This window comes from Balaenoptera acutorostrata, chromosome 21 (genome assembly GCF_949987535.1).
Source record: "Balaenoptera acutorostrata chromosome 21, mBalAcu1.1, whole genome shotgun sequence".
Classification (NCBI taxonomy): domain Eukaryota; kingdom Metazoa; phylum Chordata; class Mammalia; order Artiodactyla; family Balaenopteridae; genus Balaenoptera; species Balaenoptera acutorostrata.
The window spans coordinates 9,310,227-9,329,976 of record NC_080084.1 but is presented as its reverse complement, the minus strand read 5'-3'; the positions used below and the strand labels follow the sequence as shown (position 1 = coordinate 9,329,976).

The 19,750-nt window shown below is 46.0% G+C and overlaps 1 protein-coding gene across 2 annotated transcripts in view; it reads left to right on the top strand.

Moving 5' to 3' along the window:
* Window positions 1-19,750, top strand: part of ZMAT4 (zinc finger matrin-type 4) — a 341,252-nt gene that overhangs the window by 18,601 nt on the left and 302,901 nt on the right. The gene's annotated exons all lie outside the window — the stretch shown is intronic.

Here is a 19,750-nt window from a genome sequence, read left to right as displayed (position 1 = left end):
AAATATTGTAGAAATAGTGATTTTTTTCCTTTTAGTGTAGATGTCCCAAGTGTTATATAAGTTTAAATATTTTTCTTTAATTCATCCTTAAGACAGCTCTGTGAGGTGGGGGCAGGGAGAGGATGCCGTTTGCCTTTAGGTGAGGAGCAGAGGATGGTTTGGGCTTGAACTGTGGCCCCTCTGAGAACCTTCCAGGGCAGCCGCTGACTTCAGTTCAAGGGGGCTGCCTCCCGTGATTGATGGTCAATGGCCACTGGCCACTTGGAGGCCCTTTGCTGAGGAGGTGCTGGGTTTTCTGCTCTCTGGAAACCATTCATTCATTCCCTTCAGAACTTTTTGAATTGTGACACATATGATGGCTATTGTGTTTTTCTTTCATTCCACTTGGTGCCAGAATCTGGTTCCCTAAGATCCTCGGAGGCACAAGATTATGCTTAGCAAATGTAAATTATAACTTTTGTAAAGATGCAGTCTTCCGCTGTGTAATATGTTGTGACTTGGGTTCTTCCTCTCTGCTTTGGAATGTGGCCAGATGTTTTGCTTCTTTTAAAGATCTGACATGGCCATGGCCGGCTCTATAAATAGTACCAAACATTAGCTATAATGCTGGTATGAGGCTGATTTTTTTCCCCTGCCACCCACTGAAAGTCTTGGGAGAAAATTCTCTCTCTTTCTCGCTCTCTCTCCACACACACACACACACACACACACACACACACACACAGTGTCTACGGTTATATTTAGACATAAGTAGAAATCTTGAATGTGTTCAAACACGTATGTGTTTTTGCTTCTTTTGTTTTTTAGGAATTAGGTAAAAAGGAGTTAAAGAGCTTTCAACAATAACGGGAAGCAAAATGACTTTCCAAGTACCTACTCTGTACAAGCACAGTGGTAAATTAAATCAGTCCCTGGCATCAGAATGCACAGTCCTGCGAGAGGGAAGCTTTATGAGTAGCTAATTGTACCAGGCTTCCTGGGCATAAAACGTGAAAAGATACCTCTTATAAACTCCTGGGGACTTTTCTCGGCTGCAGAGCGACTTTCTCACAGTTGCATTAGTTTGCTAGCACTGTGGTAACAAAGTATCACAGACTGAGTGGCTTAAACCACAGACATTCACTGTCTCAGAGTTCTGGAGGCTGGAAGTCCAAGATCAGGTGGCGGCAGGGTTGCTTCCTCCTGAGGCTGTGAAGGAAGATCTGTTCTGGGCCTCTCTCCTTGGCTTGTAGATGACCATCATTCTCCCTGTGCCTCTTCATATTGTCTGTGTGTCTGTCACTGTGTCCAAATGTCCCTTTTCATAAGGACACCAGTCTTATTAGATTGGAAACCACCTTAATGACCTCATTTTAATTTGATTACCTCTGTTAAGACCCTCTTCCCATGTTCTGAGGGGCTGGGGGGTTAGGACCTCACATGAGTTTGTTAGGGGGCTGGGGGTGACACCATTCAACCCTAACAGAAGTCTTTCAGGTAATAGTTCTACCTTGGGCAATAACTTGCCTTAAGCCATCCCAGACTGCCAGATTGAGAATATTTCTCTCCCTATCCCCTCACTAAGCAGTGAGTTTCCGCAATTCACGTTACTTTCAAATTTGATTCCGTGAACCCCATACTCCTTCTCGGAGCCAAACCCAGTTCCTCTTCTGTGAAGCCAGCGGAGAATGGCCAGGGACCACGCTTGATCTAGGGCAGAGGTTGAAAGGAAACAGCTGAGGAGCCTGTGTCTGAAAAGTATTCAACAGAACCCAACATGTTGGTGCGCTTGCAGCCCATCGGCTAAAAGGAAATGAATGAGCCTGTGTCTGAAAAGAATTGGATGTCCGCTTATTGATGCTTGCAGCCTCCCAGGGGCAATGAAACTACCCGTTATCACCTACAGGATTTCCAAGTTCAGAAGCACAGTGGGGAAAGAGGGTAATGTGTGTGGTGCGTGGTGTCTTCCCGGGCGTGGAGGAGGATGTGAGAAGTGGCAGAGTCAGGGCTTCAGCCACGGAACACAGTCAGGCTGTGACAAGTTCAAGTGCTCCTTGGTCCCGCCCCTCCGTGCATCCCACTCTTACACCCATGGCCAGAGCCCTCACACTGGAGGGGATGGTGCTGAGCAGAGGCGAGATATTCTTTTTTTTTGCCACACAGCATGCGGGATCTTAGTTCCCGGACCAGGGATCGAACCCGTGCTGCCTGCAGTGGAAGCGTGGAGTCTTAAACCACTGGATGGCCAGGGAAGTCCTCCAGAAGTAAGACAGATGCAGGGAGAGTATACATGTCTGGATGAGCCCTTTCATGTAGACTCTGGGCAGGGAGCCAGGGGTCAGTTACGTTTGTTCAGGAGGAACCTGGGGTTCCTCTGCGGAGGGTTAGGAACCTGAAGCTGAGGAACAGAGCCTGGCGTGACAGAGAAGTAAGACTTCAGCTTCACCCCCGGCTGTCCTGATCCCTCCCTTAGATGCTGCGGGGTTGTACTGGCCAGTCCCACGGACCGGGCGTCGGCACATTCAGCGCGTACGGGATGAACGGGTCCAAGTTCTTTATCGTGCTGTTTCCATCTGCCCTGTTGTTGACATTCTGAGCAGCAGAGACGGAAAATCCGGGAGGAAAATGGCAAGAGGGGAGGCAGTTTTCTCCTACTGAGTTATGAATACAGAGACCCCCACCCTCCCTGCTTTTGCTCCCTGAGATAAGCCGGGTCTGAAGCCACGTCTGCTGCAGCCCAGTTCACTCAGCCTGCGAGTTAAAATTAGGAAAGGCCTTGGGCCACTGATCAGACAAAAGCGCACTACGGAAAGGTTCCAGAGTCAAGAAGCATTCATGTGCGAAAGTGGGACCCTTCATAAATTGTGTTTAAATTAGGTATGCTTAGCTGCCTTGGGAAGGGCACAGGGGAACAATGCCAAATGTTAAAGCGGACTTTTACAATTTTCACCTGGGGGCAAGGGTGAGGGGAAAGCATAGGAAAGATACACCGTGTTAGCTTGGGCGGGGTGGGGGGGGGTTGTTCTTATCTATGGGGATCGGCCAGGGCTGCATTCCCTCAACTGTAAGATTTGAGTGGCTGGATCCTTCCAGCCACAAAGTAAGAAATTGTTAAGGAGGATGCTGAGCTTCACTCTGCCTGGGGTCTCCTCTGTGTACATTGTGCCCGTCCCTTCACAAACAAACCAACAAACAAGCCTGTACCTTCCACTGCCCTCATATTCAGGTGAGCCCAGAATGTAGCTCTCAGGCTCTCAGAGGTTTTTTTCTTCCAGAGAGCGCCTAGGGGTGATGATCTTAGCAGTGGATGTGAGGGGCACACTCACTACAGATCCTGCACTGGGTCAGACTGGTTCTGCGTCTGGAAGGGCACCTGAACACAGACACGTCATGCCACACCTCCTACGTGCTCAGAACTGTGCCGAGGCCACAAAAGAGGCCCAGGAGTTGCCTAGGATGTAGACTTGGAGACAGAACACACATCAAATGACCAGAGAACAAGGAAGGTGCAGTGGGGTACAGGAGGATGCGGTGAACGTGCAGAGGAGGGGATGACTGCTGTGGCGATCAGAGCAGGAGGCAAGTGCAAGGGCGAGGAAGGTGGAACCAGGGCCAGTTAGTCTACGGGGTAAAAGAGGGGGGAAGGACGAGGCTCCTGGCCACTGGTCTGTAAAGGTCAGTTATGCTTTGCCAACAGTCCATAAAGCAGAAGTGGCCGAAGGGAAACCATCCCTCCAGCTCATCACAGAATCCTTAGCAACTCCATCATCAGAGTCCTTTCCCTGGACCTCAAAGCCATGGCTCCAGTGGACCCAACTGAGCTCTCAGCACCTCCTCGCCCCCTGCTTGCCCTGGGCCCAGTGGAACCGCCTCTCATCTCAACAGGCCCTCTGCTGGCCTAGGACACACTGTTCTCCTCCACCTAATGCCCTTCCCGCAGCCCTGCGGGTTCAAATCCTCCCCATCCTTCAAGGTTCAGTTCAAATGTCATGTCCTCTGTGGAACTTTCCCTGATTCTCTCCTGTTCCTGGCTCTAAGGGATGCTCCGAGTCACGTATATATACTTCTCTTTAACTGTGCTTACTACTTAGTAGTAAAATATTGATTGAGTAGTGTACCAGGCACTATTCCCTGTACCTTGGATAAATCAATGAATCAATCAAAGACTTCTGCTGTCATTGAGTTTATGTTCTAGCTAGGGAAAACAGATAATGAAGAATAGAAAGAACATGTAAGTAAATCGTATGAAGTATCAGGTGATAACTGTTATGGAGAAAAAGAAAAAGAAGAGTGGGAGAAGGGCGTTGGGAAAGCGGATATGGGAGGAGTGTGTTAGGTTGTGATTTTAAAGAGGGTGGTCTTTCGATAGGCCTCCTGTGGAGGCTTACCTCCGTGTGAAGGCTTGTGCAAAGGCCCTGAGGTAGAAGTGTGCTCCAAGAACAAGGAGGCTGGAGTGGTTGTAATAGAGAGAGGAGTGGAGAGAGTAGGCAATAAAGTCAGAGAAGTAATGGGGGGACATCACATGGGGTCTTGTTGGCCATCTTAAGGACTGAGGGAGACAAGGAGGATTTTGAGCCAAAAAGTGATGTGATAAGATTTATTTTCCGTAGGAATTGATCTGGATGCTATATTTAGAACAGAGGGAAGGTGAAGCAGGTGGAAAGCGGAGACAAACCTGGAGGCTACGGCAGTGGTCCAGGTGGCTTGGGCCAGGGTGGAGGCGATGAGAAAGTGGTCAGACTCTGTATGTATTTTGAATTTGATGAAAAGTTAGTGAAAAGATTGTGATATATCGGAAAGGGTAAGGACTCAATGACTGGGAGGATTTGGGCCTGAGCAATTGGAAGGCTGCAGGGTCCAACACCAGTGATGGGAAAGGCTGTGAGAGGGGCTTCGGGCAAGTGAGGGGCTTTGAGTTGGTCGTCTTTGGACCGGAAACTACTTAGGAGTAGGAGGCCATATCATCATTCATCTTGGCTGTCTCCTTTGGGACTCAGGAATTATCTATCACTGATGGATGTATCCTGTTTCAAGAGCTGTTCTGATTGCAAAGAATACTTGCATTGGGAAGACATCGGTTAACTTCCGGTGATTGTTCAGGTCAAATGTCTCCATCAGCTGTCTCTCCAGCTGGGCATTCTGCTTCTTTGACTCCATCCAGAGGTTCAGTGACAGGTCTCCTCCAGTGGAGCGGGGTTGTTTGATGAGGGTCTGATTTAGGGTGGGTTAATCTTATGAGCTGCCAGAACATTTGATAGGAGTACAGAATATTTTCTTGGAACTAATCTTTTCTCTCCCAGTCATTAGCACACCTAATGAAGATGATTAATTGGTGTTCATTGGTATGCTATCGGAGTGTGAGTACTACTAAAAATTAAATGTTCCTTTGGATTCTGGAAACTAGAGTGTGGATGGGGAGGCGGGGAGGACTATCTGTATGACCCCAGGCTTTGGAGTTTCTGGTCAGGATCCTGCTTTGTTGGTAGAAAGATCTGGTTGAAAGAGTACCCAGGCTGACACAGAGGGTGCTTAGTTAAAATATTCCCAGCGGGGTTGTCCTGGTGTTGGGAATGGGTTGACATGGAACCTGCTTATGTCTGTGTCATCGCAAGAGGGAACTCTTTACTCCACAGGTGCTTAGAGGACATCTACTCAGTGCCAGTCACCAGGGCAGGAAAAAAGATACCTGACACACAGCGCCTGTCTTTTATACCCGGTCAACTAGAAGAGGCAGACGTGAATGCAGCCAGAGGTCAAGTTGGGCCTTGGAAGAGATAGAGGTCCGTTGCCCAGCTGGACCTGGAGGAGTTTTCTAGAGATGCGAGTGTTGAGTTGTGTGGATAAGGATGTGAAGTGGTTCTCCTCCCAGATAAAGTGGGAAGGCCATTCTGGGCACGTAGGAGCAGCGTGATGGGAGGTGACCCTGAAGAGAGTCATGGACCGACCATGAAGAGCCTTACAAGGAGTTGGACTTTATCCCGTAAGGAAGAGATAGATATTAAAGGTTTTTAAGTGGAAGAAGGATATAAATCAATGACCAGGTCCTGGACCCTAGAGTGGCATGAAAGAGGGGTTGGAAGGATGGGATTATGGAGCCTGGGAGACTAAAGGCTTTCACAACAGTCCAGGCAAGAAGCGATGGTGGCCTGGAGTAGGATAATAATGATGGAGACCCGTGCAGAGCGATCGGTACCTTTCTGCACCTCGATTACTTATGATTTTAGAAACTACTCTATAATGATAGTGATGGCATTTACTAAGACACTTGCATCATTTAATCCTTCCATCCACCCTATGAGGTGGGCACTATTATAGACTCATCCTATTTGTGAGGGAAACCGAGGCCCGGATTGGAATAAGTTGCCCAGCATCTCACACGGCCAGGGATCTGAGCATCCAGCCCTTAATCATGGCATGGTGACTGCCTCCAGGGTAGCAAAGATCACCCCATTCCATGGATTGAGAGACTGAAGAAGAGAGCGGGGTCTTTGGGGGGCTGAGGGGAGGGAGGAGACCAGGTTGGCTCCTAGCTTTGAGGACCCTCGGTTCTAGGGAACTTTGGAAACACTGCCAGTGGGTCCGAGTGTTCCCTCTGGGGTAGTGTCTGAGGTGGAAGTTAGAGAGAAGAGGCACGTTAACGTCTGTGTCTGTGGGAGAGAACCTTCCATGTGAGAAAATGCAGTTCAGTTCCTAGCCGTCTCACCTTTCCCGAGTCTGAGGGCGGGAGCCGTGGCTCGTGGTGAGTGTACAGCACCCCGCTTCATGTGCCTGGCTTACCCGATTCATACTGACTACCGTGACCCTCCTTGGGCCCCAGGGGTGAAATCTCAGGCTGTCAAGTGGAATTGACATCGTCAAAACCAGCAAAAGTGGAAAACAGTGAGCAGGACGCATGGTCTCCTTAAGGTCCTGTTTTCCTGACACCCAGTGAAGGTGAACTATTTTCAGGCTTTCTGGGACTCCTTTGCAGGGGTGCCCGTATTTGACCAGATTCTGGGTGTCTGCGTCTTCCAAAGGCAGACGGCTTTCCGTGGGGGGCCTCGCTGTGTCACTGGATGGCCTGGCTTTCTCATCAGAGGTCAGGCAGCTGAGGAGACAACCTCCTGAGGAGAAAGCATTCTGTCTAGGGTGGCCACTGGGACTTCTCTGTTAAAATGAAGGACGTGGCTCTTCAAAGGTGTGTGGACGTTTGGGGGGCTTTGCCCCGGACAGCAAAGGTCCACGTTCCTCTGTTCCATCTGGGACCCCGCCCTGAGCCAGGCCGTCGGGAAGCCGCTGTGGATTTGGAAAGGTCCACCCGGTGACAGGGCAAGGTCATAGCAACAGCTTTCAGTGACTCATTTGCATCTTGGATCATGTTCTAAAATAGCTTTATTTCTGAGAGCCATTAAATACTGATAAGTGGGCATTTTGGTTGACGGAAAAACAAATAAGGAGCGACATGAACATTATCTTTTCTGCACACATGTGTGGGTAAATCCAGACAGGGCTGGCTGGGGCCTGGCTTGCCGGTCAGGTGATGCCAGGGAGGTTTCTCTGATGGGCCAAAGGCAATGCATCCCTGCAAGCCGCAGCTGCCCTCTTTGTTATCCCGAAGGAGTCTTCATCTAAATCTCTTTGTCACCTTGCATGGAGGATTTTTTTTTAACCTCTCAGGGTTTCAGAGACTGAGGCTGATTGGTACTGACAACCCCTGATTATTTAAAATCCTGGAGGCCACGGTTTCTGCTGTGCTGGTCCATGGAGAGTTCAGCTGGCCTGGCCCTGCTGATAGCTCTGGCAGCTTGGGCTCTGAGGGCCGCATGGAATAGCAAATGCCCCCTTAAATTCTAAAACAGTCCACAGAAATTCAGAACACACAAAATCTCCTTTTTTCCTCCCCCCAAGTCCCCACCCAGCAGTGCCCCTCTCCTCAAATTCAAGTCTAGTTCTCTGGCCTCAGTCTTCTCATTTTAAGCACAGAAATCTTGCATTCTAAGAGCGGGCCAGAGTCTGCCTTCCCAGGAGGGGGCTTTGAGGACACCCCGGGAGCACTCACCAGGTTGTACATGGGCTTCCTTGTCCGGAGAGGGAGGGCTTGGGGGGGGAAGAGAGGAGGGGATCACTGTTACCTAGCAACAGCCACGTCCTACAACAGGTCTGCTGCTGAAGGAAAGATGTTTCCACAGGCACCTGGAGAGAACTCCCTGAGCCTCTCTGCGAACTGGGGAGCTCTCGAGGTGCTCTGGGGGGCCCGCCTGCGGAGTTCCTCACTGCGGGGTGCCTTTCTTACCCCTGCAGACTCTGTGTGCGCGTGTGTGTGTTCACGTGTGAGCACGTCCGTAGTGCATGTGTGAGCACAGTGGCGGTGATGGGAGTGCAGAGGCCGAAGAAGCATCAGCTCAGTTACAGGGGGTTCCAGAGGATGCCAGATGCCTTGGAAGTTGCCCTCCACTTTCAAGTAGAAATCCCCCCCACCCTTGGGCTGACTACTGCAGCGACCAGATTGGCCCAAATTGGCCCAAGTTGGCCCTGATTTCAAAATCTCATTTTGCTTGGAAATCATGTCATATATATATTTTTTTCCCCTGAAAGCCCAACATTGAGATGAATGTCTTTCCTGTTAGGTTTTAATCCGAGCTGAAAACACATACATTTAGGGGTGTAATTTGTGAGACTTATATCAGTGTAGACTCATCAAGGGGGCAGTTTATCACATCCTTTCCTGAGAGCACCTCCTGGATAGAGGAGGAAAGAGCACGAGGGAACTGGGCCCCCAGTGGAAGGGCAGGTTTCTGTGGCCAAGGAAGAGAAGGGCTGTAGGAGATGGGTCAGTCCACACTCAGCCTTGTCCTGGGCTGGCTGGAGCGCCCCATTCATCCTGGGAGACCGAAGCTCACAGCTGGTGATTCTCATTTATTTGTTGAGGTATAGTTGATGTACAGTATTATATAAGTTACAGGTGTACACTATAGAGATTCACAATTTTAAAGGTCATATTCCGTTTATAGTTATTATAAAATATTGGTATAGTCCCCACGTTGTACAGTGTATCCTTGTAGCTTATTTTATTTTTTAATTTTTTTGAACCATAGTTGATTTACAATGTTGTGTTAATTTCTTCTGTACAGCAAAGTGACTCAGTTATACATATATACATATATATATTCTTTTTCATATTCTTTTCTATTATGGTTTGTCACAGAATACTGAATAGTTCACTGCGCTATACAGCATGACCTCTGTTGTTTCTTGTAACTTGTTTTATACATAATAGTTTGTACCTGTTAATCCCTTACCTGTACCTTGCCTTCCCCCTTCCCTCTGTCTCCCCACTGGTAACCACTACTTTGTTCTCCAGATCTATGAGTCTGCTTCTTTTTTGTTAAGGAACCTCTTTTTCATGTCGTTTGTCTACCACCCTTTACTTTCACCCCTCTGTGACCTCTGCAGCCCCGTGCAGGTTCTGGGAATTCCCTGTCCCTTGCAACATAACGCTTTTGCTATTTCTGGATACAAAGGTGGAGGAATATGGTGATTGTCTCCAGTGTTCCCAGTTACCTCTAATTGTGTTTGTGCTCTCGTAGAAGAGGGCAGAGCAGGTGCTTCAAGACATCCCTTCTCTTCGTCATCCTGGTTACCTGCCCTGTGACATCCTTCAGCAAATTGTGCAGCAACTTTTGTAAAATAGATATTCTCGCCACGTGTCTCTGTGGGGCAGTAAGACGTGAGCTCTGTTTTCACCTGACAGTGGAGTAATAATGCGCTTCCTTGGAAGTGTTCACATTCCCTGGGGGTAGAGAAGCTTTCAAGGTGAGCTGTCTCATGCATCCACCAACCTCCTTGGAAGGTCATGGGCTTGCTTTACAAATAGGGGAGCTGGAGAAGGGAGCTAAGAGTGGCACATGTGTCCGATAACTGTAAAAAGGTCAGATGGCCCAGCAGACAGGAGCCCCCTTTTTGGAAAGAGAGTGTCTTAAGCCTGGTTTGCTCCAGAATCCTCTTCCTTAGCCTGGAAAGAAGTCTCCACTTGATTTGCAAGACCACAATCTAGACCCATTTCTGCCATTACTTTTTAAGGTCTGCAATAATCAAATCGGCTTTAGTCAATCAGTGCGTTCATTCAGCTACTCAACAATTATTTTTTTCAGCATCTATTATGTGCATGGTGTTGGAGGGACAAACACGTGTCAGAAACATTCTGTAGGTCTAAGAATCCATCCTCAATCTGGGAAGGGGACGTCTGACATAAACAGATGAATACAGAGGCCTTTAGCAGCAAAAGCAAGACATGGATGAAATAAGTAATTAACTTCTAGGGAAGGATAATCTTCCCTTCCAGAATTAACCAGACTTCTTAATTTTTATCTTGTGGGAAAGTTGGAAAGATCTTCAAGGAAGGTGATGGAAAGATTAGGGAAGGAGATCAGTGAGAAAGAGCTGAGGGGCTGGGCTGTCTCCCCCAGGAGAGAAGGTGGGGAGAGGTCATGCTGGTGGCCGTCGGTGTGTGCACTTCTTTAGTGAGTTGTCCTGCGTCTCTCTTCAGTTTGCTTAAGAATAAGACTGTGGACAATACTTTTTTTTTTTTTTTTATCATCTACCACACACCAGATTATATGAGGAATTGTATGCACATTATTCACTCACATTTTTTATTACTGAGAACAGTGTGGCAGTTACCATCCTGGGCACCGAGGTGAATAAAGCCAAGTTCCTGCTCTAATAGAATTTGGGGATCATCTCATTTTGTCCTTCTGTTATCCCTGGGAGGAAGAGGTTTCTGGTCTTTTGTAGTGAATGAAGTCAAGACTAAAAGAAGTTAAGTAGTTTAGCCAAAGTCAGGCTGGAGGTTTAAGATCAAGTCCCATAGTACGCTCCTTCCCCACGGGCAAAAAATAACCCCCTCAATACCAGTACCAAGGCAGTAGACACCTGCTAACTGGTCAATATTTATTGGGAGGCTTGTCTGTGCTCAGTAACGTATTATATAAGAGATTTGCATTATGCAGACTGACGGTGTTTAAAGTTTCATAAGAGAAGTTGACTTTCTTGGTGAAAGTGAAGGTTGAGCCGGACCTTCTAGAAGCTTCAGTGATATTTGTGGGGCTAAAGGGAGGGCCTTCCAGTGAAAAGGAATAACACAGACATAAGTGAACGGAGGTGGGACATGTATGAGACGTGTCAGAATGAAGAATGGGGTCCCATCCAGAGGGTTTGGCTGGGGGTCGGGGGGAGCATTGTCAAATGGGCTGGACGGGTAAGGCAAAGCCCATCTCGTAAGGCTGTGAGGGCAGGAGGGGGAGCTTCAGTTTGGGGTAACGGCTAAAACTGCAGACTTTTTAATTGGGCAGCTGCCTGTGAGTGATGGCGTTTGGTCGTGAATCTGGGGTGGAGAGCAGAATAGATCAGATAGCAGAGCCTGGAGCCAGGAAGGCTGACTCATGTGACTGCTTCTGGTGGCCATGGAGAGGGATGGACAGACCTTCCATCTGTTCTTCTTCTCAAGGTCAGCGTGGAGCCTTAGAGCTCACCTGTCAGCTTTAGGGGCAGGAGGGGTTAGTGGTGCTCATTGCTTGAAGCTGGGAGGAGGGGCAGGTCCAATCAGATGCCCTTGGACTCTGTTCTGCCTTGATGATCTGACGCAAACACTTTCTCTCCTTCTGCTTCTTGTCTTGAACCCCACGGAGCCCTCATGGTGCCCACGTACAGTCTGTGATTAGAGGGCTGGAAGGTGTGGTGTCCTGAGTGTGGGCAGTGCGGGCAGAAGGTGAGCTGGTATCATTCTCTCGCCAGAGTTCTGTAGCAGAGCTGAGCTGCTCCTTCAGGCAGAGTCCTGGAGCTGCTAGAAGCTACAGGCAGAAAGGCCAGGAGGGCGACCTGTTCTCCTCCTAGACATTCCCAAGCTGCCGTGGCCCCTGGTCTTTTGGCCCCCTGGTCTCCTGATAGCCCATGGCCCTCTGGATGTTGTCTAATTTTATTATTTTGAATACAGGAGGTTTATAAATGCCAACCTAATGGGATTATATTTTTGTATATGAATATACCTGCAAATCAGAGCAAATCATTTGTTCATTCTTCATTCAACAACTATATTAAAATGATTGTTATATACATTATGCAAATATATTAATAATTTATTTGTGCCAGACATGGTGCTAGCCTCTGGGGTACAGCTGAGGACAGTAATCCCTTTTCTCATGGAACTGACAGTCGGCTAGGTGGAGATAAACAAGACAAATAAGTAAGCAAATTCCACAGTATTTTTTAAGATGGTTAGTGTGGGGTGGAAAAATAAAAACCAGGTAAGATGGATTGGGGATGCTGGGAGACAGGGAGGGTTGGAAGCCTACATCTGAGGGTTAGGTGACATTTGGACAGAGACTCAAAGGAAGTGAAGAGGGAGCTACGGGGGTGTCTGAGGAAGAGCCTTGCAGGTAGAGGAAACAGCAAGTGCAAAGGCCCTGGGGCGCAGTGTGCCCGGGGGGTTTGAGAAGCAGTAAGGAGGCCATGTGGCTGGAACTGGAGAAAGGGCAGAGCAATTGGGGATTCGGACAGAGGCACAGAGGGAGGAGGCTGGGATCCGGCAGATCACGCAGGGCTCTATAGTCACTGTAGAGACTTTGGCTTTTACTCTGAGAGAAATGAGAAGCTGTTGGGGAGGCCTGAGCAAAGGAATCATAAGATCTGACTTCTGTTTATCAGGATCGCTCTGGTTGCTCCTTTGAGAACAGAATAGGGGGCAGGAGAGGGCACAGAGGGACCGGCGAGGAGACCAGGTAATAATGTAGATGAGAGGCGAGGGTGCCTTCTGACAGCAGAGTGTGGAGATGATGGAGGGCTGGATACATTTTGCAGTTAGAGCCAGAGAAAGAGAAGCAAGCGTTCAGGACGACTTTGCCAGAACATCTTGTCTAACCTCGTGCCTGCAAACCAAAGTCACTCTTTGGGTAGCCTTTGGGTTGACTGTGCCCTGAGGGCGCCGCCTAAATGCAGACCAGGGGGATAATACTGTTTCTTCATCAGCATGCCCTATGTGTGTGTATAAATGTGCACATGTGGACGCGTGCACATGAGAGTATGTGCGCATGCGTGTGGTGCCCTTCCTGTTGGACGCTTACAGCCCCAGCAGTGAATCCATCCGCTGAGACCAGTATCTCTGGCTCCTTGGGCTCTCGCCAGCTACTTACATACCAGACAGAGCCAGCACCCCCGCCACGGCATTTTGCTTGTACATTTTGCAGGTGTTGCCCTCCTTTTAATTATCCACCCACTTCCCTTCCCAACCCCCTTCTTTTTGGAAGTTGTAAAAAAAAAAAAAAAGAGGAAACAGCCAGATGTGAGCCGCGTCTCATCAGTAATCCATAAAAAAACCAAGCATTCCCCGCTCATCTCTCATGCTTTATGAAAAGCTAAAATTAAATCAGGGCAGCGTTATTAAGCTAAGTGATTTTTGCTGGATTCGGATGAATTCCTGTGTGTTCCACATCGTTTGTTGGAAATGTGCCTGGGGTGCCGTAGGCTCTGACTGCACATCCACCAGCTATTAGTGGAAATGTATCTGCTCACAATGGGGCACGTGAGGTTTTCCAGACCTAGGACATGAGCACTGCAGGCAGAACCCTCATTGCGCGCAGCTCTGGGTCCTCCGGTCCCCACCGACCCTTAGCAACAGACAGCGAAGACAAGAAAAAAGAAAAGAAGTGAAGCGGTAGATGGCATGGCCCCTGTGGTGATGGATTCGAATTCCAGAGGGAGGACCGTGGGGGATCCCCTTCTTTCTGGGAACCCGGGAAGGTCAGGGATGGAGGCACTATATTCTGAGAATGCTGAGTTCTGGGGATGCTGTGAACTAGAACTGTTGATCTCTGCTTTCACCCGCGAGACAGACGTTTGGAAACACTGAGCTGGCTCTGAGCGTGGCTGTCTGAGGTGGCCCCTGGGGCTGAGGCTTTTTTATACCCATTCACCTGCTTCCTGGCTTTCTTTCCTTTTGAGAAACTTGTGAGTTGGTTTGGCATTCTAAAATACAAAAATTTTGTTGGGAAAGTCAGATTGCTGTTCAGCCAACGGGTTGGAAAAGGGAGAGTCTCTTTTCGGGCTCAGACTTTCACGTTCTGCCAGGTGCAGTGAAACAGGATAAGATGGAGTCACGAAGTCTGGGATTGAGCCTCTACTTTATAAACTGAGGCTGTGAGGCTGTGTGGCTTTAGGTGACTAACTTTCTAAGTTGCAGTTTCCTTCTGAGTCCCGGTACAATAAGAATGATGTCATCTCTTCTAGGACTGTTGCTGGGGAGAGATGAGCCCTGTATTTAAATCATCCAGCTGGGGTTCAGCCTGGAAAAGATGCTGGGTCAGTGTCAGTGGTCACTGCACATCCTTTGTGGACCCGGAAGGAGAGAGGCCTGGAGTCCCTGGCAGGGTTGCCCTGGGGGCCAAGTTCATGTCCTGCCTGGATGGCACTAGGTCCCCATCCTCTCCGCTCCAGACGTGCCCAGCTCCCCTCACACCCCGGAAAGCAGTGCAGGTGGAATTGTATGGAAGATTTTATTTGAAGGGGACATTTTCTGAGGGGTGTCAGTCTTGGAGTGTATTGGCATGTTTGATTCTGCATTCATGACTTGCTTTTTGTCTTGGATGTTGTCATACAAAACATTGTGTGAAGGTCAGAAATAGGAGAACGTGGCATTTGTTGCTCTTTCTACGAGGTATGGAGAACTTGTGAATTCAGCAAAAGGTTGATTCTTTCAGCCCTCTCCTTTGCCAAGAGATATCCACACACAAACCCGACATTTTTAGGGGAATCTTGCATCAGAATTTGCCCGTAAGATTTAATTTCACATTTTTGCCTGACACTGTTCCGAATTCATTCAGAAAATTTCTGTGCTGTGTGAATGTCACTCTTTTATTTAAAGAACCGACTTACTAAATAGAGGAAGAATTTCAATACGTGTTTCAGTGAAAGTGCTCAGGATTTTATATTTTTAGGAAGTCAGCTCTTCATAAATATTGGAATTTCAGATGATCCAAATCAGCTTCAGTGCATTTTCAATTTTTGATATGTTGTGACATATATTTCAGTTTTTGAGAAATATAATTTGGTAGACTTTTTACAGTCATCTCCTAACATGTTGGGGGCTGTCTCTATATTTGCTCAAATCTGACTTACACCATCACGGTGCATAAGAATACCAGTCACTTGGGCAAGTCACAACCCACTGTAGTCAGAGAGATGAAAAATTTAGAATTGAGACGCTGCACCACTTGTGTCACCTGTGTGACCTAGCGTCATGACGTCATCACCAGCTCATGGCTGCCAGGAACTGTGACAAGTACCCAGGCCACACAGGGTAACTGTGACACTTGTTCTCCTTTGCCCTTCCTGTTAAGATGCCTCAACCATTATCTTGGTCATTAGAATTGTCCTTTCCCACTTAGATGGCATATCCAAGGGCCACCTCACCACCACCCCACCATTAGAGATTTACTTCTCTCAATTTTTCTCCAACTTCTTTTGAAATGCAAACACTTTCAGGTCTGTAAGATTTTAGCGCTGTGTTTGATCTGTGGGCATAGAGCCAGTGTAGTAAAGGGAGAAGGAGAAATTCTCAAAAGGAAAATGAATCTAAACAGAGGCCATATTCTGCAGATTTTCCAGACACTGGCAGATAGACAAGTGCCTTTCCATTCAGGGTGAAGCGGGCCAGACTTCCTCAGCCTGGGACAACACAACTCTGGTTTATTCCATCCAAGCAAAAGTCAGATGCATCCATTTGCTGGCAGAGGAATTCAGAAGGTCATCATCAAGGCACGCAGTCCCATGCCATGCACAAACCATCTGTACGTTGGAATTGTGCCAGGCATGAGAGATGCAAATAAAATATGGATAAAAATATATTCCCGGGGGGGCGGAGTCAAGATGGCAGACTAGGAGGATGCGGAATTCGCGTCTCCTCACAACCAGGGCACCTACCAGGCACCGGTGGGGGACCACGGACACCTAAGGGGACGGGAGGAACCCCCAGCAGCCGGCTTGCAAGATCTTGCTTCCCAGGCTGGAGGTCAGGCCCGAGCTCCAAGTCCAAACCTCTGGACTAACAGAGAACCTTAGACCCCAGGGAATATTAATCGGAATGAGGCCTCCCAGAGGTCCTCATCTCAGCGCCAGACCTGGCTCTATTCAACTGCCTGCAAACTCCAGTTCTGGACGTCTCAGGCCAAACAATCAGTAAGACAGGAATACAGCACCACCCATCAAAAATAAAAGAAATGACAAAAAAATGTTACAGATGAAAGAGCAAGGTAAAAACGTATAAGACCAAATAAATGAAGATGAAATAGGCAACCTACCTGAAAAAGGATTCAGAGTAATGATAGCAAAGGTGATCCAGAATCTCAGAAACAGAATGGAGAAAATACAAGGAACATTTAACAAGGCTCTAGAAGAACTAAACAGCAAACAAACAGTGATGAACAACACAATTACTGAAATTAAAAATACTCTAGAAGGAATCAATAGCAGAATAACTGAGGCAGAAGAATGGATAAGTGAGCCGGAAGATAAAATGGTGGAAATAACTGCCAGGGAGCGGAATAAAGAAAAAAGAATGAAAAGAATTGAGAGCAGTCTCAGAGACCTCTGGGACAACATTAAACACATCAACATTCGAATTATAGGTGTCCCAGAAGAAGAAGAGAAAAAGAAAGGGTCTGAGAAAATATTTGAAGAGATTATAGTTGAAAACTTCCCTAACATGGGAAAGGAAATAGTCAATCAAGTCCAGGAAGCACAGAGAGTACCATACAGGGTAAACCCAAAGAGAAACATGCCAAGACACATATTAATCAAACTATCAAAAATTAAATACAAAGAAAAAATGTTAAAAGCAACAAGGGAAAAGCAACAAATAACATACAAGGGAATCTCCCCATAAGGTAAACAGCTGATTTTTCAGCAGAAACTCTGCAAGCCAGAAGGGAGTGGCAGGACATATTTAAAGTGATGAAAGGGAAAAACCTACAACCAAGATTACTCTACCCAGCAAGGATCTCATTCAGATTCGACAGAGAAATTAAAACCTTTACAGATAAGCAGAAGTTAAGAGAATTCAGCACCACCAAACCAGCTTTACGACAAATGCTAAAGGAACTTCTCTAAGCGGGAAACACAAGAGAAGGAAAAGACCTACAAAAAACAAACTCAAAACAATTAAGAAAATGGTAATAGGAGCATACATCTTGATAATTACCTTACATGTAAATGGAATAAATGCTCCAACCAAAAGACATAGACTGGCTGAATGGATACAAAAACAAGACCCATACATATGCTGTCTACAAGGGACCCATTTCAGACCTAGGGACCCATACAGACAGAAAGTGAGGGGATGGAAAAAGATATTCCATGCAAATGGAAATCAAAAGAAAGCTGGAGTAGCAATTCTCATATCAGATAAAATAGACTTTACAGTAAAGACTATTACAAGAGACAAAGAAGGACACTACATAATGATCAAGGGATCAATCCAAGAAGAAACTAAAACAATTGTAAATACTTATGCACCCAACATAGGAGTACCTCAATACATAAGGCAAATGCTAACAGCCATAAAAGGGGAAATCGACAGTAACACAATCATAGTAGGGGACTTTAATGCCCCACTTTCACCAATAGACAGATCATCCAAAATGAAAATAAATAAGGAAACACAAGCTTTAAATGACACATTAAACAAGATGGACTTAATTGATATTTATAGGACATTCCATCCAAAAACAACAGAATACACTTTCTTCTCAAGTGCGTATGGAACATTCTCCAGGATAGACCATATCTTGGGTCACAAATCAAACCTTGGTAATTTAAGAAAATTGAAATCATATCACGTATCTTTTTGGACCACAACACTATGAGACTAGATATCAATTATAGGAAAAAAACTGTAAAAAATACAAACACATGTAGGCTAAACAGTACACTACTAAATAACCAAGAGATCACTGAAGAAATCAAAGAGGAAATCAAAAAATACCTAGAAACAAATGACAATGAAAACACGACCACCCAAAACCTATGGGATGCAGCAAAAGCAGTTCTAAGAGGGAAGTTTATAGCAATACAATCCTACCTCAAGAAACAAGAAAAATCTCAAGCAAACAACCTAACCTTGCACCTAAAGCAGTTAGAGAAAGAAGAACAAAAAACCCCCAAAGTTAGCAGAAGGAAAGAAATCATAAAGATCAGATCAGAAATAAATGAAAAAGAAATGAAGGAAGCAGTAGCAAAGATCAATAAAACTAAAAGCTGGTTCTTTGAGAAGATAAACAAAATTGATAAACCATTAGCCAGACTCATCAAGAAAAAAAGGGAGAAGACTCAAATCAACAGAATTAGAAATGAAAAAGGAGAAGTAACAACTGACACTGCAGAAATACAAAGGATCATGAGAGATTACTACAAGCAACTATATGCCAATAAAATGGACAACCTGGAGAAAGGGACAAATTCTTAGAAAAGCACAACCTTCCAGGACGGAACCAGGAAGAAATAGAAAATATAAACAGACCAATCACAAGCACTGAAATTGAAACTGTGATTAAAAATCTTCCAACAAACAAAAGCCCAGGACCAGATGGCTTCACAGGCGAATTCTATCAAACATTTAGAGAAGAGCTAACACCTATCTTTCTCAAAGTCTTCCAAAATATAGCAGAGGAAGGAACACTCCCCAAATCATTCTACGAGGCCACCATCACCCTGATACCAAAACCAGACAAAGATTCACAAAAAAAGAAAACAACAGGCCAATATCTCTGATGAACATAGATGCAAAAATCCTCAACAAAATACAAGCAAACAGAATCCAACAGCACATTAAAAGGATCATACACCATGATCAAGTGGGGTTTATCCCAGGAATGCAAGGATTCTTCAATATATGCAAATCAATCAGTGTGATACACCATATTAACAAATTGAAGAATAAAAACCATATGATAATCTCAATAGATGCAGAAAAAGCTTTTGACAAAATTCAACACTGATTCATGAGAAAAACTCTCTAGAAAGTGGGCATAGAGGGAAACTACCTCAACATAATAAAGACCATATATGACAAACCCACAGCCATCATCATTCTCAATGGTGAAAAACTGAAACCATTTCCTCTAAAATCAGGAACAAGACAAGGGTGCCCACTCTCACCACTATTATTCAAAATAGTTTTGGAAGTTGTAGCCATGGAAATCAGAGAAGAAAAAGAAATAAAAGGAATCCAAATTGGAAAAGAAGAAGTAAAACTGTCTGTTTGCAGATGACATGATACTATACATAGAGAATCCTAAAGATGCTACCAGAAAACCACTAGAGATAATCAATGAATTTGGTAAGATAGCAGGTTACAAAGTTAATGCACAGAAATCTTTTGTATTCCTGTACACTAACGATGAAAAATCTGAAAGAGAAATTAAGGAAACACTCCCATTTACCATTGCAACAAAAAGCATAAAATACCTAGGAATAATCCTACCTAAGGAGACAAAAGACCTGTGTGCAGAAAACTATAAGACACTGATGAAAGAAATTAAAGGTGATACAAACAGATGGAGAGATATACCATGTTCTAGGATTGGAAGAATCAACATTGTGAAAATGACTATACTACCCATAGCAATCTACAGATTCAATACAATCCCTGTCAAACTACCAATGGCATTCTTCACAGAACTAAAACAAAAAATTTCACAATTTGTATAGGAACACAAAAGACCCCGAATAGCCAAAGCAATCTTGA